Source organism: Sceloporus undulatus, chromosome 4, assembly GCF_019175285.1.
Source record: "Sceloporus undulatus isolate JIND9_A2432 ecotype Alabama chromosome 4, SceUnd_v1.1, whole genome shotgun sequence".
Lineage (NCBI taxonomy): Eukaryota > Metazoa > Chordata > Lepidosauria > Squamata > Phrynosomatidae > Sceloporus > Sceloporus undulatus.
Genome location: NC_056525.1, coordinates 29,303,107 through 29,327,040, shown reverse-complemented (window position 1 = coordinate 29,327,040; position 23,934 = coordinate 29,303,107). Strand labels below are relative to the sequence as shown.

Here is a 23,934-nt window from a genome sequence, read left to right as displayed (position 1 = left end):
AAATGCCCTAATAAGAAAAAAATACAGAGAGTTCAGCATGTCATTGAAATACTGTAATAGATTATATTTTACTGCAAGAGAACAATGGATGATTTAACCTTCCATGAACAGGTGATGTCAGATATAGTCAGCACAGCAAAATAATAAGAATGAAAGTTACCCCAGTTTTCCACAATTCTATGTCCCAGGCAGATCTCAAGCACGATGAGGTTTGAACTGCCAGATGGTGTTTCAGGCTGCCATCCTTAATGCCGTGAAAAATGGATGCTTTCACTCATATAGCTCTTGTGGCCAATTTTACTCATTTTGGAATGACTGGGTCACAAAACGCAGAAACATCATGTGCTAGAGGTCAAAGTGACCCCATCAAACATTGTTTAAAGATGTTAGTTAATGGGGATACCTACAAGTGACAAATTGCACATCAGAAAGCAATACAAAGCAGGGAAAATACTCTGCCTATTTTCACAAACTTGTTAAAAAAAAGTTGTTTCACCTAAATATCTCTTTGAAATTAGCTAGATCACATTTATTGTTTGTAAAGATTCCTGTAGTTTTAGAGAGTACTGACAACATGTTCAAATATGTTTGGTTTTTTTCATAGGAAGAAGGTCTTAACAAAGGCATTTTTTTTTAAAACCAGTATATGCTAAGAAATGTAAATGAACAGTCCAGAGTTTCCTAGGTTTTGTTTGACTGAAATTGAAAACAAATCTGGATTAGGTGGATTTGGGACTGATCCAGCAAGGCAGTTCATATGTTCTTTACTGTATTACTTTATTTATACCTATTATTTATACTATACTTGAGCCCCAAATTGTGGCTCAAGACAGCATACAGGATTTTTTAAAAAAAGAATACAAGTAAAAGCATATGTATATAAGAAAATAATATGTTTAAAATGGCACTGAACTGTCTATAGAATTAAAACCAGCTAAAACATCTCCAGTTAAAAATTAAGGATAAAAATGGTACAGCATGTTAAGAAAAGCTCTCTCTCTCTCTCTCTCTCTCCCTCCCTCCCTCTCTCTCTCTCCCTCTCCTTCTCTCTCTCTTTTGGCTGTGTGAAACAGTCTGTTCCCAAGGGTCTGCTGCAAAATCTTCATCTGCTGACAAAAAGAAAGGAGAAAACCAGTCTAAGATCCCTAAGAAATGTTCCTAAAGCATAAGAGCAGCCACTAAGAAGGCCTTTCATGTGTTCCCAATAAATATTCCTGGGAAAGTTGAATGACCAAGAGAAACACTGGACCTAAAGACCTCAAACAGACTCATATGGAAAGTATCTTCATTTTTTAAAGGAGTTCTCATGCTTTAAGAGTTAGATGGATCTATTATTTCGTCAGTGTTACAATTATGCTTTGCAGTCTTCTGACCTTTAGAGACTTTTCTTATTGTAATAGAAGGAAAAGCTCTCTGAAAAGCTGGCTATATCAAGTTGCAATGATTTCATCAGATCAAGAAGTCAGAATTTTCTACATGCTGCCTTTGTTTCTACTAATGTGATGTAAATCAATTAGAAGTGACACAAGGGGAAATGGCCTTTCTAAAGACCAGTGGAGGCAGAATAGAAGGAGAAGTAAAACAATCTCAGCACATCAATTTTTGCTTGGTGAAATGAAGTTGACACTCCTTTCATAAAACTATCACCAGTAACTTGTTTCAAATCAAATGTATCTGTACATTTCTTCCACTGAATCTTTTTACACATATATTGATTGAAAAGGTTCTCAGGTTTTGACAGAAATGTTGGTCTGAGAAATTATGATTAAGCTTTTGTGTACCTATAGATGAAAGAGCATCACTGAATTACAACAGTGAATTGGCAGGTGTAAATATTGAGACTATTGCCAGTCACGTGCCATAATTCTAATGACATTTTCTAGGAAATGTGGTTGGTTTTAGTTCTAATAGCACAGGGGACAAGTGTTGAATATCAGCTTGATCAGCTACCTATTTCCAGCAGGATCCATTCATCATTCAATGGCCAGAATCATGCTGGTGACATACACTGTCACAAGCAGAGGTTACATCAGTGTGTAACTTTTCTGATATCTATGTAGAGGTATGAGAGCTATACAGAATAAACCAGACAGGGAGAGAATCCATTCATTTGAAATGTGGTGCTGGAGGAGAGTTATAAAGGTACCATGGGCTACTAAAAACAGTTGGATCTAACAGTAAATCAAGCCTGAACTCTTCACTAGAAATGAAGATGATTAAACCTTGGTTGTTGTACACAAGATGACATGATTCATTGGAAATAGTTATAATACTTGGGAAAGTGGAAAACAGTAGAAAAAGAGAGAGCCCACACTACAGGTGGGTTAATTCAATCAAGGAGGCTATGGTCCTAAGTTTGAAAGATCTGAGGATGGCAGATGATAACTTGGAAGTCTCCTTCATAGGGTTGCCATCAATTTGAGGTTGACTTGACTGCAAATAACAGCAACTTTTGTGAAGCTGTGGAAAGAGGTACTGAATACTGCCTTGGCCAGTGCCACCCTAGCCACTTCATGCAAGACAGCTTCTTAGAGAGGGCATGCACTTCTGTGGCTATTTAGTGTATGGGATATGGTGGAAGGTTAAAAGAAAAAAGGTGTAAAGCCAGAGGAAAGTTGCAGATGTCACTCTGTCCAGGACAACAACATCTGCTCTCTCTTGCAAATGCTGAATTCTAGCCAGAAGCTGCCCTGGTATCCCCTGCCCTTCTCTGGCCACTAAATGGCTATGGGGTATACACTAGTGCTGAAAGGCTGCCTGGTGCAAAGGGAAGAATATAGTATTTCCCCGGACCATTATAACCTGTTAGCAAGATATAGGATTGCAGATAGTGACAGTGACCTGCTTTGGCAGGTGTTTGTTGTTGTTTTTGTTTTTGTTATTATTATTATTATTTCTTACCCACTTCTATCCATGGATTGAAGCAGAGGACAACAACATTAACAAACAACATCAGTTAAAACACTTGTTAAAACACACATCAATTTAAAAGGACAAATAAAATAGCGGATATAGGCATGAACATTGTCTTGGGCAGTATGCCTGAATAGGGCTCAGGCTTCTGGGTTTTGCTTTTTCATTGTGATGTTTCTGAATTTCAGGAACACTAAGTTAGCACAACCTTTCCTGATATTCAACCTTAGAGTTCAAAGATAGCAGAGATGGGCAAATTGCAACTCTCCAGCTGGACTCTATTCTCATCAGCCCTAGGCAGCAGAAGCAGTGATGAGTGCTAATGGCAATGTCAGCCCAACAACATTTTACTTTTTTGCTGTATAGCAAGGTTGGGATGTACCTCTGCTTGAGATTGGGCATTCCAGCTTACATTCAAGAAGAGTATCTGTCCTTTGTTGTCTCTCTTTTTCTTCATTACTTCTGCACAGAAGTCAGCCTGTTTTTGAATATGCATGTGCACTCACAATGCACACGCATTGAACACACAAACTAAAGATGAGCAACAGAAAGTATATCAAAATGAAAAGAAAGAAATGAAGTCAAACAGTGGAGTAACAGCACAAAATGCTAGTACAGGTTTCCTTCCTTGCTTTTGGTGAAGCATTTCTACTCAGTCATGAAGACAGGGAAAATGGGGAATCCTGCTCAAACAAAAGCAACAGCTATTCAACATACATACCTGCTTTCACCAACCAGAGCTTACCAGATACCAAAGCCAAAGCTACCACTTCATAAAAACCCTGAGGAAACTGTATGGGATAGCTGCACCTCCCTTGTGCATTTCAAAAAGTTAAAAGAAATGAGAGATATTATCACATTTTGCATCAGTGGTATTATTCTATTCACTATAGTTATACTTCACGTTTCTCCTAACAGGTATTCAGGACTTTACAGCACTTTTCCTAAGGCTTCATTATGAAGTGTTGGAGCCTCAAAGAAGGAGCTTTCCATTCTGCACATGGCATTATAGTGCATATTTTGAAATGTAGAAAGCACTCCAAGAAAACATTGTACTTTAGCCTCTTAATATAATATCTGGCTCCTATCAAGGTGGAGAGTAGTGAGGTCATTTATTTCAAAATATACATTATGTGCAGCAGTTTCACTGAGTTATTCCAACCATAGTTCAAGACCAGAGCTTGGAGTTGATCAGATAAAATTAATTTGTTATGCCTAATTAATTAAACATTTTAACAATGTTTTAAAAAGTTGTAATTTTAATCACTATAATGTCGATGAGGTCTGCATGATACGAATGTCAATGAAGTTCACTTAGCATTTCATATTAATTTAATTTGTTTCTTTTGAGGTTAATGGGCTGTCATTTTTGGCTTCATTTAATGTTTTAATTTTTTACAATTTATGAATAACATGCTAGTAATGCACTATGAGATAGCCCACATGGTATAGAGGTTTAGATGTTGGACTATAATTCTGAAGACCAAGGTTTGATTCATGCTTGGCCATGAAACCCAATGGATGACCTTGGGTGAGTCATACTTTCTCAGGTGTCAGAGGAAGGCAATGGCAAAGCTCCTCTGAATAAATCTTTCTAAGGAAACCCCATTATAGGTTTGCCTTAGAGTTGCAATATGTCGGAAACAATGTGAAGACACATGATGCACTGCAAACAATTAATGTAACAGTTTATACTAGAAAAAGATTAATAGTAATATACTAATTTCTGATTTAATGTCAATATTTTAGCATTAACATGCACAGAAAAATCTTTACAGATTCTGGGAAGTATTGCACAATCATCTCTGATTTACAGCTCTCCTACTACTCTGTGGGGTGACTTTGTAATTCCTTCCTTTGGCAGCTAAACCACACTACCCTCATCCCTTAAATCCCTTGGGCTTCATGTATAGGACCTATTTCAGGCTTCGGACTCTGTCATAGTGGCATGTGGCCCAGTGGGAGATCAGGAAATGTACTATCAAGGCTGCACAGAAACATTGGGGGAAACCCAAAAATGATTGCCGCAGATAAATTTATTGTACTGTATGCATATTACTTCTGTGCAGAACTGGCTTAATACATTACCACATGTAACTTAGACAGCTTTAAAAAGGCTGTTAAGACGGATCTCTTCCGGCAGGCCTTCCCAGAATAGAGAACCTGGCCTCAGAAGAACATCTGGGAATAAGATACTGCCGCTCCCATTGATTGCTTGCTGAGTGATGTTGTTGACCTTCTGATCAGTTTTTAACTTGTATGTTTTTTGTTTGTTTGTTTTTAAATTTTGCATTGGATTTTATACTTTTTTAAGGAGGGGAGGGCACCAGGGATTTTATATGTGCTGTATTTTTAACTTTGTTAGCCGCCCCGATTGTTCTCAGAGGGGCGGGATACAAATAAAAAATTATTATTATTATTATTATTATTATTATTATTATTATTATTATTAACCAGACATACATCATCTGTCTACAGGCAACAGGGAGAGAGAAGCCTCTAGACTACTCTTCAAACAATGAATACCCGTTCACGTTTTTGTTCAGAAACAACGCTGAAATAAAATATTGCAACTGATAGCTCGCTTCGGCAGCACATATACTAAAATTGGAACGGTACAGAGAGAAACAGACTGGCTCAAATGCCAGCTGCCTGGTGGCTTGAGGTGTGTGGCATACGCACAGTGCACACCCCGACACCATCTGGAAGCTGCCCAGAAGCCGCCAGACTGCTCACACATAGGTCGGTTTCATGGCTCTCCAGCGGCATGGTGTTTACACACCGTACACTGCAGGAATGCCATAAGCTGTGGTGGGGAGGTAAGCCAGCTTTTTACCAGCTCAAAAAGGAACAGCATTTTGCCACTTTTTTTTGGGCCAGCAAAAAGCTGGATTGGGGTCATGGTGTGCCTGTTGCCATAGCCCGAACCCAGCTCTCTCAGGGATGACCTGTTTCGCCCCAGAGTTTGTCAGAACCTGAAGAAATATATGGACTCAGTTTGGGATGCACTGCTCTCTATAGCACCTTGTATTCAGTGTTTTTCAAAATTACAACTAAGTGGTTATTGTATATAAACAATTTATCATTATACATATGTAAAAGTGGTAGTTTTATTCCATGGACATATTATTTCTTTGATATATCATAGTTCAGTGCATTGTCTGTTGCACCCTCCTATTTTTTTCTTGTGAAATAAGAAATTTAACATTTAATTTTTTCTTTACAGATTTTACAATTGCGTAACTCTGTATGATGAATAAGTCATTTAACGAGTGAGTACTCAGAAGGGTTTCCTCTTTGTGGCATGCTTCTCTGAAAGGTATTTATTACCAGTTGTTAGATTAAGGTTTTAGCCCTTTCATCGTTGTTGGTTTTGACCACATATCTTTTGCTCTTGTGGATCTTATGGCCAATGGTTTGCCTTGATTCATATATTCTTCAGGGGGGAAATCACTCCTCTTATGCAACCTAAGTTGCAGCATCATTTTTCTTCTTTCAGCCCATCATCACTTCAGTTTTTCCTTGCACATTTGTTGCATTTAAAATTGAATTGTAAGCTTGTTCAGACAGATCTTGGTTTTTTTTATAAAATGCCTGTCTGTGGAGTTTCTTGTTCTTGTTCCAAGACCCCGAGAAGCAAACACATGTATTACTCAAATGGTTTTACTTGCAGTTTCTTATGTGTATTTACAGCTGTAAAATTACAGTTATTTGAGAAAGCAAAAAGCAGCGTGTTTGCTTTCAAACATCTTTTACCAAAATAATTACTTTAGAGCTCACCTTCCCTACATAGATGTTTAAACTGTTTTTACACATTACACCTCTGTCATTATCAAAATAAGTACCCTTCATAAGTACTCTTTACAACCAACTGAAAGCCTGCAATCAGAATGTGTTTTGAACACAACACTGGAAGATTTTTCCACATTCAGAGTAGTCAACATACCACCATGAATATAGTGACTGCATTCCAAAGAGGATCACAATCAGGTTCTTTCCAGTTATTAATGGAGCATAGCATATCATGTTAGAACACCAAAGGCTAATTCGCACAACTATAAACTGGCATGCTGAGAATGTGTGCTGATATATCTGTACTGACTTTGGCAAGTGGTAACATGGCTGCATTATTATTTTATAAGGTATCCAATTTATTGTACCATTGTCCACTTCTAGTGTACCACCCTTAACATGGTACCTATGGCTTGCTTGTTGTTGTTATTGTTATTGCTGTATGCCTTCAAGTCATTTCCAACTTATGTTAACTCTAAGGTGAGCCTATCATGGGGGTTACTGGGACATTTTAGCTATCGAAACAAAACAGTCTTTCCTTCAGGATTTACCCCCAGAGTTCAGCTATTATCTCCCATTTTTTCTTGTGTTGTTGAACTGAGTCTCCTTTATCCATCACTGACAGTGTGTCCATCGTTGCAGAGACAGGCACAATGTTCCACATATGGTGGAAATGCAAAATTGCAAAAACATTTTGGAAAAAAATTGCTAGAGTGATAGAAAAGAAATTGGATGAAGCAACTTTGTGACACCATGTGAAACTCAGCATTTATTCACACCAGACACATTCTCAATATGATTGCATAAACTTTTCATGACAATCAGTAGCTTCTCTCAACTTTTCTGAGTATCAGTAACTTCTTGCCACTAGACATTACTTGAAATCAAGAAAGCACACAATGAAGTGCATAATAATCTCTCTTCACAATATAATGCAAGATCAAAGATGCTCAGTGTTGGAGTTTTTTAGACTATATTTTGCACAAGATTGAACAGAAATCTGCTCCATTTTAAGGAAATAAGCAAGGCCCATAAACTCTTGCAAATTATTGATGCAAACTTGGCAAAGCATGATTTTCCCAGCTTAATATACAAGTCCTACAAGGATTCCAGGAGTATGCTTTTAATGGGGGGAAAAAACTGGTTGAGTCAAGCTAACTCTTTAAGTGGTTCTAATGAAGTATAGGTCAACGATATGGGAGGTTGACTTCTTTCTAGTAAGAGTTTGTTGCAGAAGGACCTCTCTCAGAGTTTTTTGAGTCTAACATCAGGATGAAAATGAACCATGTACACTGCTTTAAGCTCACTGGATATTTAAACAAACCTAAGACATGAATAATAGCTCTCCAACTGCTGTTATCTGTTTGAAACTAAGCACTGGCACTGTTTAAAGCACAAAATAGTCTGCCTCTAATAATTTTAAAGGCTAAACTGCTTGTTAGTTTGTTAAACCTGTTTCTAATTTCTTTTACCCTGAGTCAAGGGGAGGTCATGCTTATCATTATAAAACCATTTTAAACAATCTGGTCCGCACAGAGGTTACCTAGAAGCCCAAACCCAAATCCAAAATGATTTTTTAAAAAGGGGGTGTCCAAAGGGCAAGGTGGGAGTAGGAGGTTATCAAGGCTGGCAACTGCAAGGCCAGCCTTGGAGAAGCCAAGATCACAATATTTTTTTTCTACAGAAAATATCAAGCTAGATATTATCAGACATCCTTTCTTTCAGATACTCAGCATCATCCAGACACATCCACTCCCCACTGACTCATTCAACTGTCTCTCTCAACTCTCACCAATACTTGTATTTGTATTTATCTTCTTGAAACTTAAATGAACAAATGTTCTTGAACTAAAATCTCCATTACCTCTAGACTTCATGGCAAGTAGTCAAAAATGAGTGGACAGTATGGTGTAGTGGTTTGAGTGATGGGCAACCAGAGCTCTGGGAGACCAGAGTTCAAATCCTGTCTGGGAAAGCAGCCAAGAATGCTGATAGAGAAACTGCTCACTGAGGCCGGTGCAGCCTTAAGGCAAAGCAAAGTCCGTGCAAACAAATCAAGATTAAAGCAAAGCTCCACAGCATAAACCAAGACTCCAGCCAGAGAACAGTCAAGCACTCTGAGGTCTAGGATTCTGAAGAGGCAAATTAACAAGGCAGTCCAAAGGTCAATAGTTCCAGATAGTCAAGATGAGAAAGCAGTCCGAGTGTCAAGAGTCAGAGACCAGTGTGTTTTTGGCCAGCAAACTCAGATAATATCTGACAACTGGTTTGGCATCCTTCACCTGTTTATATTACCAGCTCTCATGAGCTCACCTATTTGCTGATTAATTGGTGTTTTTCATAAAGCCTCCTCAAATGCCAGAGGCACACCCTTTCAGCTCTTCACTGGTTGAAGGTAGGTATGCTGTTTTCATCCTCTTCCATGCCTGAAAGCTCTGCTGCCTGGAGGCTTGGTTGCTGAGCCTCCTGCTAGACCACAGACTCTGCTTGAACCTCCTTGGAAGACACAGACTCTGGTTGAGCTGGTAGGGCAGAGCTAGGGCCTGGCTCAGTCTCAGTCTCAAACTGGGACTCTAACTCTGCCCCCTCATCCTCTGAGTCCTCAGCCATGCTGGGCATGACAAATCCCCCCTTGGTCATGGAAACTCACTGCAAAAAGATCACAAAACCTGGGTTTTCAAAATGGGGAATGGGTTCCCACCCAGGCCAAAACAACTGCCAGCCTCTCCGCCTTCAGCTATAGGAAATCTTATCAATTAGTACTCTCCAGCCAGGAGCCCTCCAACTGTGTTGAGCTAAAAACCTCACAATTTCCAGCCAATACAGGCATTGCCATGCTAAGTGTGAATGATGGGAGTTGGGATCTAGTCCCGTATCTATATTGTCCAAAGATAATAAATACCTGAATTCACAGTAATCTAAAACAGTTGTTATGCAAGATTTGTGGTTGTTTAACCAGAAGGCAAGAATAGGTGATATAAACCTATAATTATTGTGTTATTAGGGTTTTCATCCTTCAATCTGCTAGGTCAGTAAAATGAACTGGAAAGCATCTAGACTGAGGGGTCAAAGGTATGACAGAAGGAATGAGTACTTTAGGCACATGGATCATAAAGAATAAGGAATGGCAAAGAATGGATTAGCAGACCAGACCTGGGAGATGAGGGCATGGGTTAGCTCAAATGTAAAGCAGTGTCTTAGTAGGATGTTTAAAAGCATGGAGGAATAGGAGGTGGCTAGCAGAACATAATGGCAGATTGATATTATGCACCTGCAAATTCAAAATTAGAAGGCATTTATCTATGATTGCACACTCTCCCCACTGTAAAACTCCCATGGTCAAATTTAAGGATTCCCTCTAGCATCCTCATGCGCATAAAAAACAAACAAACAAAAAACAAAAAAAAAACCCTTAAAGGAACAGAAAATCTTTTGATTCAGTTATGCAGCTCATCTTGAAAAAGTATAAATCCATATTTTTTTTAAAAAAGTATAAATCCTTGAATTCATTTCTCAGCCTTCTGCAGAGGTTAAGATGAAGTGTGTCTGTATGTCTCTGTGTGTAGCATACCGCAAATTCCTTTTTATTATTTTTTTAATAAAATAAATCAATTCCACACTTGCTTAACTAGAAACATTTCCCAGAATATTCAAGTAACCACAAATGTGTTTATGATTGGGATGAAAGGGATATCTGATTAAATTAATAACTGAAATACAGAAATAAAACAGCACATAAGGACTGAAGGACAGCTGTACATTTGGAAATCCAGGCTAGAAGGCAGCAGCTCACATCTTTCAGGGGCTCAAACTAATTTGGAGATTATGTCAGATGTGCCAGTTAAGTGGATAAAGGTACACAATACACCCTGTATCCACTATACTGAGAGTGGGGGGAATTTCTGCACTGAGTTTATTCCTTAGCAACCATCCATCCCAATGAAAGAGGCATACTGATCACTGGATCTTCAGTTCTTTGCTTTCTCTTTGAACTGTGTACACATCTATGCATGCACCTCTCTTTGCTCCAGCAGAGACATTTTCCGTCTGAGACTCTGCACCCAGTTTTCCTTAATTTTCCCACTAAAAACACCCAGTTCTGGTAGGTTTTGTACTATCACCATGGTCAGCATTTTCCCCTAAGAGTGTCTACTTAATGTAAAATGTCATTCCGTTGAATACTTCGTTGCCTACAACCAGGCATTATAAATAATATTTCTAAATCACTTTGTAATCCTGTAACAGTTTTATAATCCCACCTGCCCAGTTTTCAGTATCTAAGCCTAAAGTATAAAAAAGGAGACCCCAAACCACTAACCATGACAGCTGAAGGTTACTCCAACAGAACAAATGTACAGTGCTGAGCTATTTAGAAAAATATCTTTTGTGCAAATGTCTAACTTTTCATCGGAAGAGAAGGAATTGTTCCAAGCCTCCCCCCCCCTTTTTTTTTTTGAACACTTAAATTACATATCTAGGCAATAGGCACTTTTTGAATGATTTCTCCTATGGAGGATTGCAAGCACTGATGACTGCAAATAGAATTCACATTGTTCACCCAGTGGAAATCATATCTACCTTCCAAGTAAGATATATATGCTTTTTTTAAAAAATCAACAACAGCAACAACAACAACAACAACAGAAGAAGAACATATTTCACAAAAAAGAGGGGGAAAGGCCTTGGGTAAGGAAGACAGTAATCCTAAAACATCTTTACCTTGAAGTAACTGCTTGAAAGAAATCAAACTTGCTTCCAGCAAACGATGGCTACAATCAGACTAGGTCACTTTTGTTGTAACTCACCAAATGCATCATTTTGCAGCCGTGTTTCAACAGGGCGGGAAAAGCTAGTCCTTCTCCTACCAAGTTTCACCATTGTTCAGATCCCTGGTCTTGAGAGAGACCTCAAAGATTAAACGATAAGAACTTCCTTCTACAGAAGCCTATATTCAACCCCAAGAAAAACAAAGGCACAAAAAGTAGCCTTTGCTACTAAGAACAAGCACTTGAACAAGTGTATATACTGCATGCATTAGCAAGGCACTCTGGGGGCCCAAGTCTCCAAAGGAATCTAAGGGGGCTGAACAATTGTGAATAAAAGAGCATATGCCTTGCAGTGTTGTGATGCCCTTATTTTATTTTTTTTCTTTATAAAAGCAGCCCCTTAATAAAAGTGGGTCTTAAAACTTTTAGTCCACCGCAATTGGTTTTTGTTAAAGTCTCTGGGTGGTTCCCACCAAATCTTTAAGTCTCTTTGTACACAACCAAAAGAGCTCAGCTCAATGCACAAGCTGACACTCTTTCATGTGTACAAGCCAGTTCAACAAAAGGCTCTCCCCTCCAATATACCTAACCCTGCTGCCTATTCCTTCTGCTTCAGACTTCTGATGAAGTTGGCTGTTGCCCATGGAAGCTGAAGTTGTGAGGATGAGAAAGAAGATTACTCTGGCTCCTAAGATGCTGCAGCAGTCGGTGTGACCTTAACTCCTGCGCCACATAAATACATTGAATGATCTACAAGAGTCGCTCCACATCAAACACATTCACATGCAAGTGCAAACATATGAAACCCACATAAAAATAAACTTAACAATCAATAGAATTAAAGCTTGCTGCAGAGTGGTGTAGTGGTTTGAATGTTGGACTGTGACTCTGGAGGCCAGGGTTTGATTCCTCGCTTGGCCATAAAATCCAATGGGTGACCTTGGCCAAGCCACATTCTCTCAGCCTCAGGGGAAGGCCATGGCAAACCCCCTCTGAACAAATCTTGCCAAGAAAACCCCATGATAGCTTCACCTTAGGGTTGCCATAAGTCCGACATGACTTGAGAAGGCACCCAACACCACAGCTTTTTAAAACACCGTCTTCTTGAGGACCTAATGCTACACATATAGAACAATACACACTGTTTTAACTTTTCAAATTGTTCAATTGTATTTTTTTTTTATTTACATTTTATACATTTGGATGCTTTTGCGCTACTTTTAAATTCTATTGTTTTAAACTCGCCGCTCACCTTGAGAAACCAAACGTCTCAACTGCAAAGGAGGACAAGGCGCAGTAAAACGTAGGACATTCAAGAAAAATGTAGGACATGCTAAAACAAAAGCCAGACATGCTCCTATAAGCAGGTCAACCCATGCTGCTTCGCCATGCTCAAAATGGAGGACGTTTTGGAATTCCTCCTGGACAGAAGGCTGGAATGTAGGATGTGTCCTGGAAAAGGAGGACGTCTGGTCACCTGCTTGAGTCACACTGGTGGCTATATGTAAATAATAATAATAGTAAGTAATATCTCCTTTTACCAGGGACTTGCATGTGGCATCAATGTGCGATGGCCAACTCAGGCAGGTGACATCTGTGTAAAAGAGAAACTTGACACATTTGGTCCCCTGTCTGTCACCCAGGCACCCAGAAAGGAGCATGGATCATGTGCCATCATGCCCTGGCCACAAGTGGGCAAACCAATCCCCAAAAGTACCCTTGAAGCCCAGGACTGTCTCTGCCAAGCCCTCAGACAGCGGCACAGGCTACTGCACAACAACAACAAGTGTGTGTGTGTGTGTATATATATATATATATATATATGTACACACACACACCCCTGCAGAAGGATCTGGGAGACAGGTCTCCACAAAGAGATTGCCTTCCTTCGTTTTTTCCTTCCTCACAGAAGAGTGAAGCGCAGCTTTTGCCTGGCCAGCAGCTCCCCTTCGCCTCTCTGTGTTGGGTGTATTGTGTTGCGTTGCGTTGGCTGTGTGTCTTCAAGTCCCTTCTGACTTATGGCGACCCTACCGTGGTGTTTTCTTGGCAACTTTTCCTTCAGAGAGGGAGGTTTGCCCATGGCGTCCTCCTCCTCTTGAGGCTGAGAGAGTGGGACTTACCCAAGCCGAGATTCAAACCCAGGTCTCCAGAGTTGTTGTTGTTGTTGTTGTGTGCCGAGCCTGTCACCCTCACGGACCTCTCCTGGGATTTTCTTGGCAAGTTTTCTTCTTCTTCTTCTTCTGGGGGGGGGGGGGTTGGCCAGGGCCATCCTCCTCTTGAGGCTGAGAGAGTGTGACTTGCCCAAGGTCACCCGGTGGGCTTTGTGGCAATGCTTTCTGGGATGCCGGTAAAGGAGGAACCCCCAAAGGACCTCCTCGCTCCGGCTCAAGAGGCATCTCCTGGCCGCGGCCTCCCAGCCCCAGACTCACCTGCTCCTCCTCAAAGGCACCGGGAAGAAGGAGAAGGAGAGGCAGCGGAGGACGAGGAGGAGGAGGAGGCGGCTGCAGCAGCAACATGTCCCTCCGCCTCAGGAGCAGCAGAGGCGGCAGCAGCTCGCCTTCCTCCCGGACGCTGCCTCCACCGCCGCCTTTGCCTTTGCCTCTGCAGCTGCTCCTGCCCCTGGAGCCCCGGCTGAGCTCCGCCGGACGCCCCGGCATGGCATCCTCGGAAGGACCCTTCCCTCCTGGCTACCTCACTACCTTAACTCCGTGCAGAGACAGCCGGCGCCCCGTCTCCGCCGGGAAGGAATGCATGGGACAACACCCCCCGCCCAGCGCCACGCCAGAAGAGGAGACGACTAAAAAAAGAATTACTACGAAGAAGCGAAGAAAAAGAGGCATTCCTTAAAAAACTTAGGCGATTCAACGATGCGGCATTTCTTATCACATACGACTGGGAAAGGGAAGCCTATGGGATAAGCCTAGCTGGTCGCTCCGTCCTTCTATTATCCTACTCCTCTCCTCTTCTGCACTACTTTCCCCTTCCGCTTGATTCCTCCGACCGATAAAAGAGTCTACCTTTCACTTCTCGAGAATTCTCCTTCGGCTCTTCCTCCTCTTCTTCCTCCTCCTTTCCTACCCCTTTTCCCTTTCCCTGTCGCTTCTCTTTCTCCCCTTCTTCTTTCCTCCTCCTCTTCTTTCCTCCTTCCCTTCCTCTTCTTCCTCCTCCTTTCTCCCTTTCCTTTCCCTTTCCCTCCTCTTCCCTTCTCCCCTTCCTTCCTCTTCCCTCTTCTTTCCTCCTTTCCCCCTTCCCTTCCTCTTCTCCTTCTTCTTTTCCTCCTCCTCTTCTTTCCTCCTTTCCCCTTTCTCTTCTTCCTCCTCTTTTTCCCCCTCCCTCCTCTTCTCCTCTTCCTCTCTTCTTCGCTACTCCTCGCCCTCCTCCGTGGCGCAGCCTTTGCGGGGCTGAGACTGTCCTGGGTGACACTCAGCAGGAGGAGGAGGGAGGCCTTTTCCTGCAGCTGCTCCAAAGCGAGGAAGGCCAAGGCAGTGGCAGGAAAGTCCCACACTTCCAAACGGGGGGGAGGGGATGGATTGGGAGTCCAAGGATGCATCCACACTGGAGAAATAACTCGGTTTGGCTCCTCTTTAACTCTTTATGTGGCACTAGAGCTCTCTCTCTGGTCCTTATCACTTGGTGACCTGCGTGCTGTCTTCCCCAAAAATGGCTAAAGTGTTGTCATTCCAAAAAAGCAAGCCCATTTGCTAATGGTTATCACACACAAGAGCACAACAAGGGGTTAAAGGCACATTATTTAGGGTTAGATTCGAATTTGGCTATCAGATGGGTGAGGACAAATCCCCATCACTTGCTTAGAAATATCTTTTCTGAGCATGTTCAAGTGTCCCCCCCCCACCCACATGCCACAGGGAGGGAGGCCTTTTTGCCCCCAAAGCCCCAAAAGCTGTGTCTGAGGAAGGCAGACAAACCCCACAAAACCACAAAGACACACACCTACACACAAGAGTCATATGAGTCCTATTTGCTCTGAGGCTGAGAGAGTGTGACTTTCTCAAGGTCACCCAGTGGGTTTCATGACTAAGTAGGGTCCCTGTCTGTCATCCATCTGTCTGTCTGTCATCCATCTCTTTCTCTCTCTGTGTGTGTCATCTATCCATCCATCTATCTATCTATCTATCTATCTATCTACTTACCTATCCATCTCTATCTATCATCTACCTATCCATCCATCCATCCATCCATCTCTGTCGTCTCTCTCTCTCTCTCTCTCTCTCTCTGTCAGAGAGAGAGGGTCCATAAACTTGCCTGGTTCCAGTGAGGGATGAGCCTCCCAGATGCCCTCCTTTTCCAGGACATGTCCTCCATTTCTGCCTCCTGTCCAGGAGGGCTTCCAAATCGCCCTCCCTCTGCCTTCTTCTCCCACCAGCAGCTCTGCCCTTCATGAGAAGCTCCATTAGAGGAGGAGAGAATGGGGCAACGAGGGAAGTGTGTATGTATCCCTTAAAGAAGTCTCTCCCAGGGACAGCAATCTGGAGCCTTGCATTATCACACAGCAGCCATTACTTGTGGAGCCAATTCACAAGGAAAGGGGACATGTAAATCCAGTAGTTTTGCAAATTTACTTATTTCCAGATTGACCTCACATCCACCCTGGATTCTCTTCTGATTGGCTGCAGCATCATGTGAAAAGCATGGTCCCTGAACCCTGGATGTCCCTGCATTGCCACCACTTTAAACATCCAATTTTGCTCCGTGTGATAAGGCTAAATGTCTCACAACGCTACACCTCTCAGAATTCCCTGGCACTGAGCCAGGGCAGTCAAAGTGGTTTCAAGCTGGATTGTTTCTGAAGTGTGTTTTGGACCCAGGGGATGAGTGGTTTTGGAAAGACTGATGTTCTTGTTGTGTGCCTTCAAGTCATTTCCTACCCAAAGGCAACCTTACCATGGGGTTTTCTGAGGCTGAGAGTGTGTGAGTCGGCCAAGGCTACCCAGTGGGTTTCCATGGTTGAGCGGGGACTCTGGTCTCCAGAGTCAGAGTCCAATATTTATTTATCTAGAATATTTATACCCCTCTCTTCAGCCAAAAGGCTCTCAGAGCAGTTCAGAGTCCAACCACTACTACGCCATGCTGGCTCTTGGAAAACCTAGGCTCCGTTTATGGTGTTGCCAGATGTAATTCTTAATTATAAGCTAGAGATTCACAGCAATACAAGATCGGACGTGATCCTGAAAGGAGCCTCTAGGGCTAGGCCCTGGCAACATTACATATGTATATATGTGTGTATAAACTGTGTGTCTAAATACACACAAGAACAGGTTTGGTTCCAAAAATGAAATACAGAACATGGTTCCAGAGGACCTGAAAGGTTACACTGAAATATTTCCTACTAGATTCAGCCATCTTTATTATCTGCAAATAGATTAAAAGGTCCTTAGCCAAATCTGGCATACACTTTGGTCTCACTGGGAAGGAACCGAATAATATAAACTCCTGTCTCTTCCACTGTAGGATTGTTACATCTGGCTGGGCCACAACTAGAATAATGCTCACTTCTCCTTACTGTGTGCAAGGCTTTTTTGCACTGAGTTATTTGAGCAGGGAATTGCTGAAAAGAAAAGGATCAAATGTAGTGTAAGGAATGTGCGTTCTTGGTTCCCGTATGGCAATTCTAAAGGTTAAATAAACGGCACAGCTAATAATGTATCGTATCAGTACTGTATCAGTTCTGTACTGCTGCTTTGGGCCTCAGTTTGGGACAAAAAGGTGGGATAGGAATAATCTAAAGGCACTTCATCCCTTCTCAACTTGGAAGCTAAGCAGGGTCCGCCCTGGTTAATATTCGGATGAGACATCACCAAAGGAATACCAGGTTCTGTAGACTTCAGAAGAAGGAACTGGCAAAACTATCTCTTCACTATTCCTTGCGTAAGAAAAGCCGATGAAACTCAAGGAAGTGGACAGGAAATTTAAGGCACAGCCTTTATTATTATTATTATTATTATTATTATTATTATTTTGCCTTTTTCCCAGAACTGGGACTCAAAGCGGTTTACAAGATTTAAAACACTACAGTTAAAAACACAGAAAAGTGTTGCATTAAAACAGAGTTGCATTATTACAACATTAAAACAGATTGCATATAAAAGAATAGAATATAATTAAAAAGATAAAAGTAGTTAAAACACATTAAAAGACCATACACATATATAAAAACACCATACACACATAAATCAAATAAATAAATAAGAACAATTAGACTGCTATTGCTATCATCTTTTAAAAGTGTTTAAAAATTGTCAGGAAAATATTAACAAATACATGTACAACTCCATCATTTGCCAGTTAGTATCTGTAACCATCTGCTTATGCAGAATAAGTATCCAGTGTCCTCTAGATGTTTTGGTTTACAACTCCCATAATCCCTAATCGCTGTCCACTAGTTGCAGCCCAAAACATCTGGAGGACTCCAGGTTGCTATGTCTCTTTTAAGTGCCTAACTCATAACTTGCTTGATAAAATATTTAAGACTAAAAATAAAGCTGCTTAATTTTTTCCCCTCCAAAATTTTTATTATGGTCTTTTGTTCTCCCCTCCCAAGTGCACACTGAATACTTTATGAATAAACTGAATTGGTTATAAAATCTCATAGCACATAAAAAGATTTTACACTTAAGAATTGGAGTTGCAGTAGTAGGGTAAAGGCAAAAGGAGAAGGGATGAGTGGTGTTCCCTGTAAGCATGTAGCAGAAGAAGGGTAAAACAAGCAAAGTAAAGTTTTAAAGAGAACTGACAAGATGTAGTGGTTTGAGCATTGGACTATTATGGACATTATCACACGGGAGGAATGTCTCCCAAGTTTGAAAGAAAAGAAAGTAGGGTCAATTCGGAAATGAACACAAGTAAGTGGATGGCTATCACACCACAGAAGAACACAGCGCTTACCCCAAAGCCAAATTAGTGTGAATGCAAAAGAAATTATCATATGAGTACGTACCCTTCGTAGTCTAGAATTCGAATTAGCATCCCTGCACATGCACAGTGAGGGCAGAATCAGATTGTGACCTTTTTACACTTCTGGTGGGGCTTGCCTGCTGTTCCTGTGGTTTTGCCTTGTTTCATGTTATTTGTTCATTCATTACCCTTTATTTCACGTTATTACGCAATTCACATTATTTGTGCATTCATTAGCTCTTATTTCACGTTATTTAGGGAATTCACCAATTCAAAACCAGTCGAAAGCAACCTTGTGCTTGGTTTGAGCATTGGACTATGACTCTAGAAGGCAGGGATGGAATCCCACTGGATGACCTGGTGCAAGTCACACTCTCTCAGCCTCCTCAGAAAATGGCAATGGCAAACCTCAGGGTGGGGGTCTCCAGATGGTTGTATGTGTGTGTGTGTGTGTGTGTGTGAGAGAGAGAGAGAGAGAGAGAGAGAGAGAGTGTGAGACTGTGTCTGTGCTTTTAAGTCTCTAGCTATGGGGGTGGGAGAGTTTGGCTGCAGTGAGGTTGTGGGGGGCCTGGGTCCTCTCTGGCCTGTTGGGAGTTCCATTGAAGGCAACGGCACTGCCTCCATGCCATGAGTCGGAGGAGGGGGAAAGGGGAGGGGAAGCTGGGCAGGAACCAGAGCTGACGACTAAGGCTACATCCACACTGGAGAAATAATCCAGTTTGGCACCGCTTTAACTCTTTGTGGCCCAAGGCTATGGAATTCTGCGAGTTAGGGTTTGTTGTGGGACCAGAGCAATGCCCTTGAGGAGAGGAAAACAGACCTCCATTCCCTAGGCTGCCCCACTCCATCCTACCCCAAAGGAGGAGGAATTGGGGAAGAAGAACAACTCTTCGGGGATAATCAAAAGGGTAGGATTTTTCCCTCTTATTGAAGCCCCTTGGTGCTGGAGGAAGGAAGGAAGGCAAAAAGGTTCCTGAGGGGCACAAGGGGCCAGGATCAGGGCAAACCCCATGCCCACCATTTTGGGCAGAGAGAGAGAGAGCTTTCAGGAGAGCACAATAACGTGAATACCTGTGATTGCATTCGGGATGACATTGGATTATACTTCCAATTTTTGTTGTGTGATAACGACCTATGATTTTGGAGACCAGGGTTTGAATCCTTGCTTGGCCGTGGAAACCCACTGGGTTATCTTGGACAAGTCACATGCTCTCAGTCTCAGAGGAAGGCAAGGACAAACACCTCTGAACCAAATTTTCCCAGAATGCCCAGCCTTACCATCACCATGAGTCAGAAATGACTTGAAGGCATACAACAACAACAACAACAACATAGTTTTACAACTGTACAGAGAAAAGAAGTATACTGTAGGTAGAAACAGAATTCACATGTTTTCCTTTTTTTTAGTCACTTCGTGTCCTTTTTGACAGGGTGTTTTTGAAAGATAAATGCTCTATCCTTTGGGCAAAGGACTCAAAATGTCTGTTTGTCTGTCTCATCTAATCATTGTATGAAAAATCGGCTTCTCATTATAACATAGGAAAGTGGTTTTAATGTTGACTTCTTTTTTTTTACAAAAGCATCATGCAGTGTGGAAAAGAGCCTAAAATAGAATACAGTAATGACATAATCACTCATGTCATCAGCAAAATCCATCACAATGGACCTTCCATTTTAACAAAAGGTACAGATTTTCTCAGCAAGTATATGCAGTTCCAATCAATATTAATGGAAGTTACACGAGTGCATTAAAGGGATAATGTACCCCCTGGTTGTTAAAAAGCCTGCAAAGTAAACAGGGCTCCCTGTTGGAAGGTAAAGGGCCTTCCATTTCATATGTCAAAAGGAGCTGGTTTGCTGGTGCCATGACAAAAAGCCCTGGTAAGTGTCTTGTTCGGTGGGACTTTCAAAATATTTTCACTCTAGTTCTGTATTCTCAAGACTGAGTAAGAAATTTCAGTAGTTTCAATATAGTTTTACTTAACACATGAAAAACAGATATTTCTAGATCATAGTATAGATGGACAATAAAGTGCATTGCTTTGAAAAAACAACAAAGTTACATGAAATCCATAGGAAGAAACTATCACTTTTTATATGATGTAGTTTGTGTGCATGTGTGTTCATAGAATCATAGAATCATAGAGTTGGAAGAGACCACTAGGGCCATCCAGTCCAACCCCCTGCCATGCAGGAAATCCAAATCAAAGCATCCCTGACAGATGGCCATCCAGCCTCTGTTTAAAGACCTCCAAGGAAGGAGACTCTATCACCCTCCGAGGGAGTGCATTCCATTGTCGAACAGCCCTTACTGTCAGGAAGTTCCTCCTAATGTTCAGGTGGAATCTCTTTTCCTGCAGCTTGCATCCATTGTTCCGGGTCCTGTTCTCTGGAGCAGCAGAAAACAAGCTTGCTCCCTCTTCAATATGACATCCTTTCAAATATTTAAACAGGGCTATCATATCACCTCTTAACCTTCTTTTCTCCAGGCTAAACATCCCCAGCTCCCTAAGTCGTTCTTCATAGGGCATGGTTTCCAGACCTTTCACCATTTTTGTCGCCCTCCTTTGGACACGCTCCAGTTTCTCAATGTCCTTTCTGAATTGTGGTGCCCAGAACTGGACACAATATTCTAGGTGGGGCCTGACCAGAGCAGAATACAGTGGCACTATTACTTCTCTTGATCTAGACACTATACTTCTATTGATGCAGCCTAAAATAGCATTGGCCTTTTTAGCTGCCGCATCACACTGTTCACTCATGTTCAACTTGTGGTCTACTTGGACTCCTAGATCCCTTTCACACGTAGTTTCATTCAGCCAGGTGTCCCCCATCCTATATCTGTGCATTTTATTTTTCCGCCCTAAGTGCAATACCTTACATTTCTCCGTGTTGAATTTCATTTTGTTAGCTTTGGCCCAGCTTTCTAGTCTATTCAGGTCATTTTGAATCTTGATCCTGTCCTCTGGGGTATTAGCTATTCCCCCTAATTTGGTATCATCTGCAAATTTGATAAGTATGCTTCCAATTCTGTCATCCAGGTCATTGATAAAGATGTTGAATAGCACTGGGCCCAGGACAGAGCCCTGTGGGACCCCACTGGTCACTTCTCTCCAGGATGAAAAGGTGCCATTGTTGAGCACCCTTTGGGTTCGGCCGGTCAACCAATTACAGATCCATGTAACAGTTCCTTTGTCTAGCCCACATTTTACAAGCTTGTTTGCAAGTATGTCATGGGAAACCTTGTCAAAGGCCTTAGTGAAATCAAGATATACTATATCCACAGCATTCCCTTCATCTACCAAGCTGGTAATTTTATCAAAGAAAGAGATTAGGTTTGTCTGGCATGACTTGTTTCTCTGAAACCCATGTTGACTTTTTGTGATTATGGCATTGCCTTCTAGATGTTCACAGACTCTCTGTTTAATGATCTGCTCCAGAATCTTTCCTAGTACTGATGTCAGACTAACTGGACGATAATTGTTGGGATCCTCTTTTTTCCCCTTTTTGAAGATGGGGACAACGTTTGCCCTCCGCCAGTCTGCTGGGATCTCTCCTGTTTTCCAGGAGTTTTCAAAGATTATTGCCAATGGCTCCGATATTACATTTGCCAGTTCTTTTAATACCCTTGGATGGAGTTCATCTGGTCCCGGAGACTTAAATTCATTTAGATTAATAAGGTGTTCCTCTACTATCTCTTTACTTATTCTGTACTGAAATGCCCCTATCCTGTCCTCTGCTCCATTATCCTCAGGTTGAGCACCCTTTGATTTTTCTGAGAAGACTGAGGCAAAGAAGGTGTTGAGTGCCTTCAATTCATTTCCGACTTATGGCGAGCCTAAGGCAAACCTATCATTGAGCTTTCTTGGCAAGATTTCTTTGGAGGGGGTTTGCCATTGCCTTCCCCTGAGGCTGAGAGAGTGTGACTTAATAAAGATCAGTTAGAGGGTTTCATGCCCAAGCTGGGAATCGAATCCTGGTCTCCAGAGTTGTAGTCTAATGCTCAAACCATTACGCCATGCTTATGCACATACAAATTCATATGCAAAATGGGATCTGGAAATATGCTAATATATTAATCATCCACTGATCAATGGCTTTAGGAAGGTCTCTGCTCTCTGGAATAACAGTAGTTGGTGTCCTACAGAATGGGTACATTTGTACAAAGCCAGAACTCTGGCTTTTGCAGAATTAAGCAGTGTACTAAACAGGTAGCGTACTGCCAGATTGTTCCTGCTGCAAGCTGAATAAACCACTGACCTTCCCAGTTGTGGTTTGTTTATTGTGACATTCACCTGCCAAACTCACATGTCCCTCTTTCAGCAAGCTAAAGTAATAAAACCTACAAGAAGCATGAGTTCTTTCATGGCCTTGCCAGTGGACAGCACCATGTAACATGACACAGAATGAGGTAGTACTTTCTATGATTCCTACCCCTGATATACAGAAACATGTCTTGTAGGTATGTAATTTGGGTGGCTTACAGTACTATTCTTTATAGACTTTTATTTAGTCTCACTTATCTGAAATGTTTGGGACCAGAAGTGTTTGGGATTTGGGGTTTTTTTGGGGGGAGGGATTTCAGAATACCTGTTTTTGCATATACAATGGGCCTTTGTATCTGCTTGGTTTTGGTTCCCACAACATGTGGATATCAAAATCCATGGGTGTCCAAGTCCCATTCTATACAATGGCATATTAAAATGATGTCCTTTATATAAAATGGCAAAATCAAGATTTTTTTAAAGTGTGTGTGTGTATGTGTGTGTGTGTGAATATTTTCAAGCTGTGGATGGTAGAATCCATGGATGCAGGATCCGTAGATACAGAGGACCAACTGTATGTACATAATGAGATATCTTAAAGACACAAATCTAAGCATGAAATTCATTGATGTTTTATATACCTTATAACCATAGCCTGAAGGTAATTTTATACAATATTTTAAGTAATTTCGTACATAAAACAAAGTATGTGTACACTGAACCATCAAAAAAGTAAAGGTGTCACAATCTCAGCCACTCATGTAGACAATGTTGGAATATTTCAGATTTTGGAATTTTGGATAATAGGGACTCAAATCTGTATCAGATATGCTTACATGCAAATCCTGTACTTATTTAATTCTGGGAACTTCATGGAGCTTCAGGAAATAACCCTGGGACAAAAACAAATTTCCTGCATTCTAAGAAATCTTTGCACCAATACTGTTAAATTCATACTGAATATTTCATAGTGATATTGAAATGCTCCATATACAATGTAGATGCTGAGGCATCAGTATGAACTAAAGATTCCTCTATGAATAGCAGATTTCCTATATGTAAGCTTGGATATCTAGTTGGATACACTTCTAGCCATAATTCATTTGCAAGAGGAAAAAGATACAAATACTGTATATTAAGTAAGGCTCCTACATATATGCATCTGATTAAACAAGTGTTTATAATAGGATTTGAAAAAGAGGTTATGCTGAAAGTATGTAATACAATACATGAACACAATGAAATAAAGCAGGCAACCTGTAACAGGATAGTACCATGTGAAAATA

General features: G+C 41.3%; 1 protein-coding gene across 1 annotated transcript in view; it reads right to left on the bottom strand.

Moving 5' to 3' along the window:
* SULF2 (sulfatase 2) overlaps positions 1-14,166 on the bottom strand; it is a 148,303-nt gene extending 134,137 nt beyond the window's left edge. Inside the window, exon 1 of the mRNA XM_042465922.1 lies at positions 13,901-14,166. The gene's annotated coding sequence lies outside the window, so the exon portion shown is untranslated. The remainder of the gene's footprint in view (positions 1-13,900) is intronic.
* Positions 14,167-23,934: the final 9,768 nt, after the last annotated feature.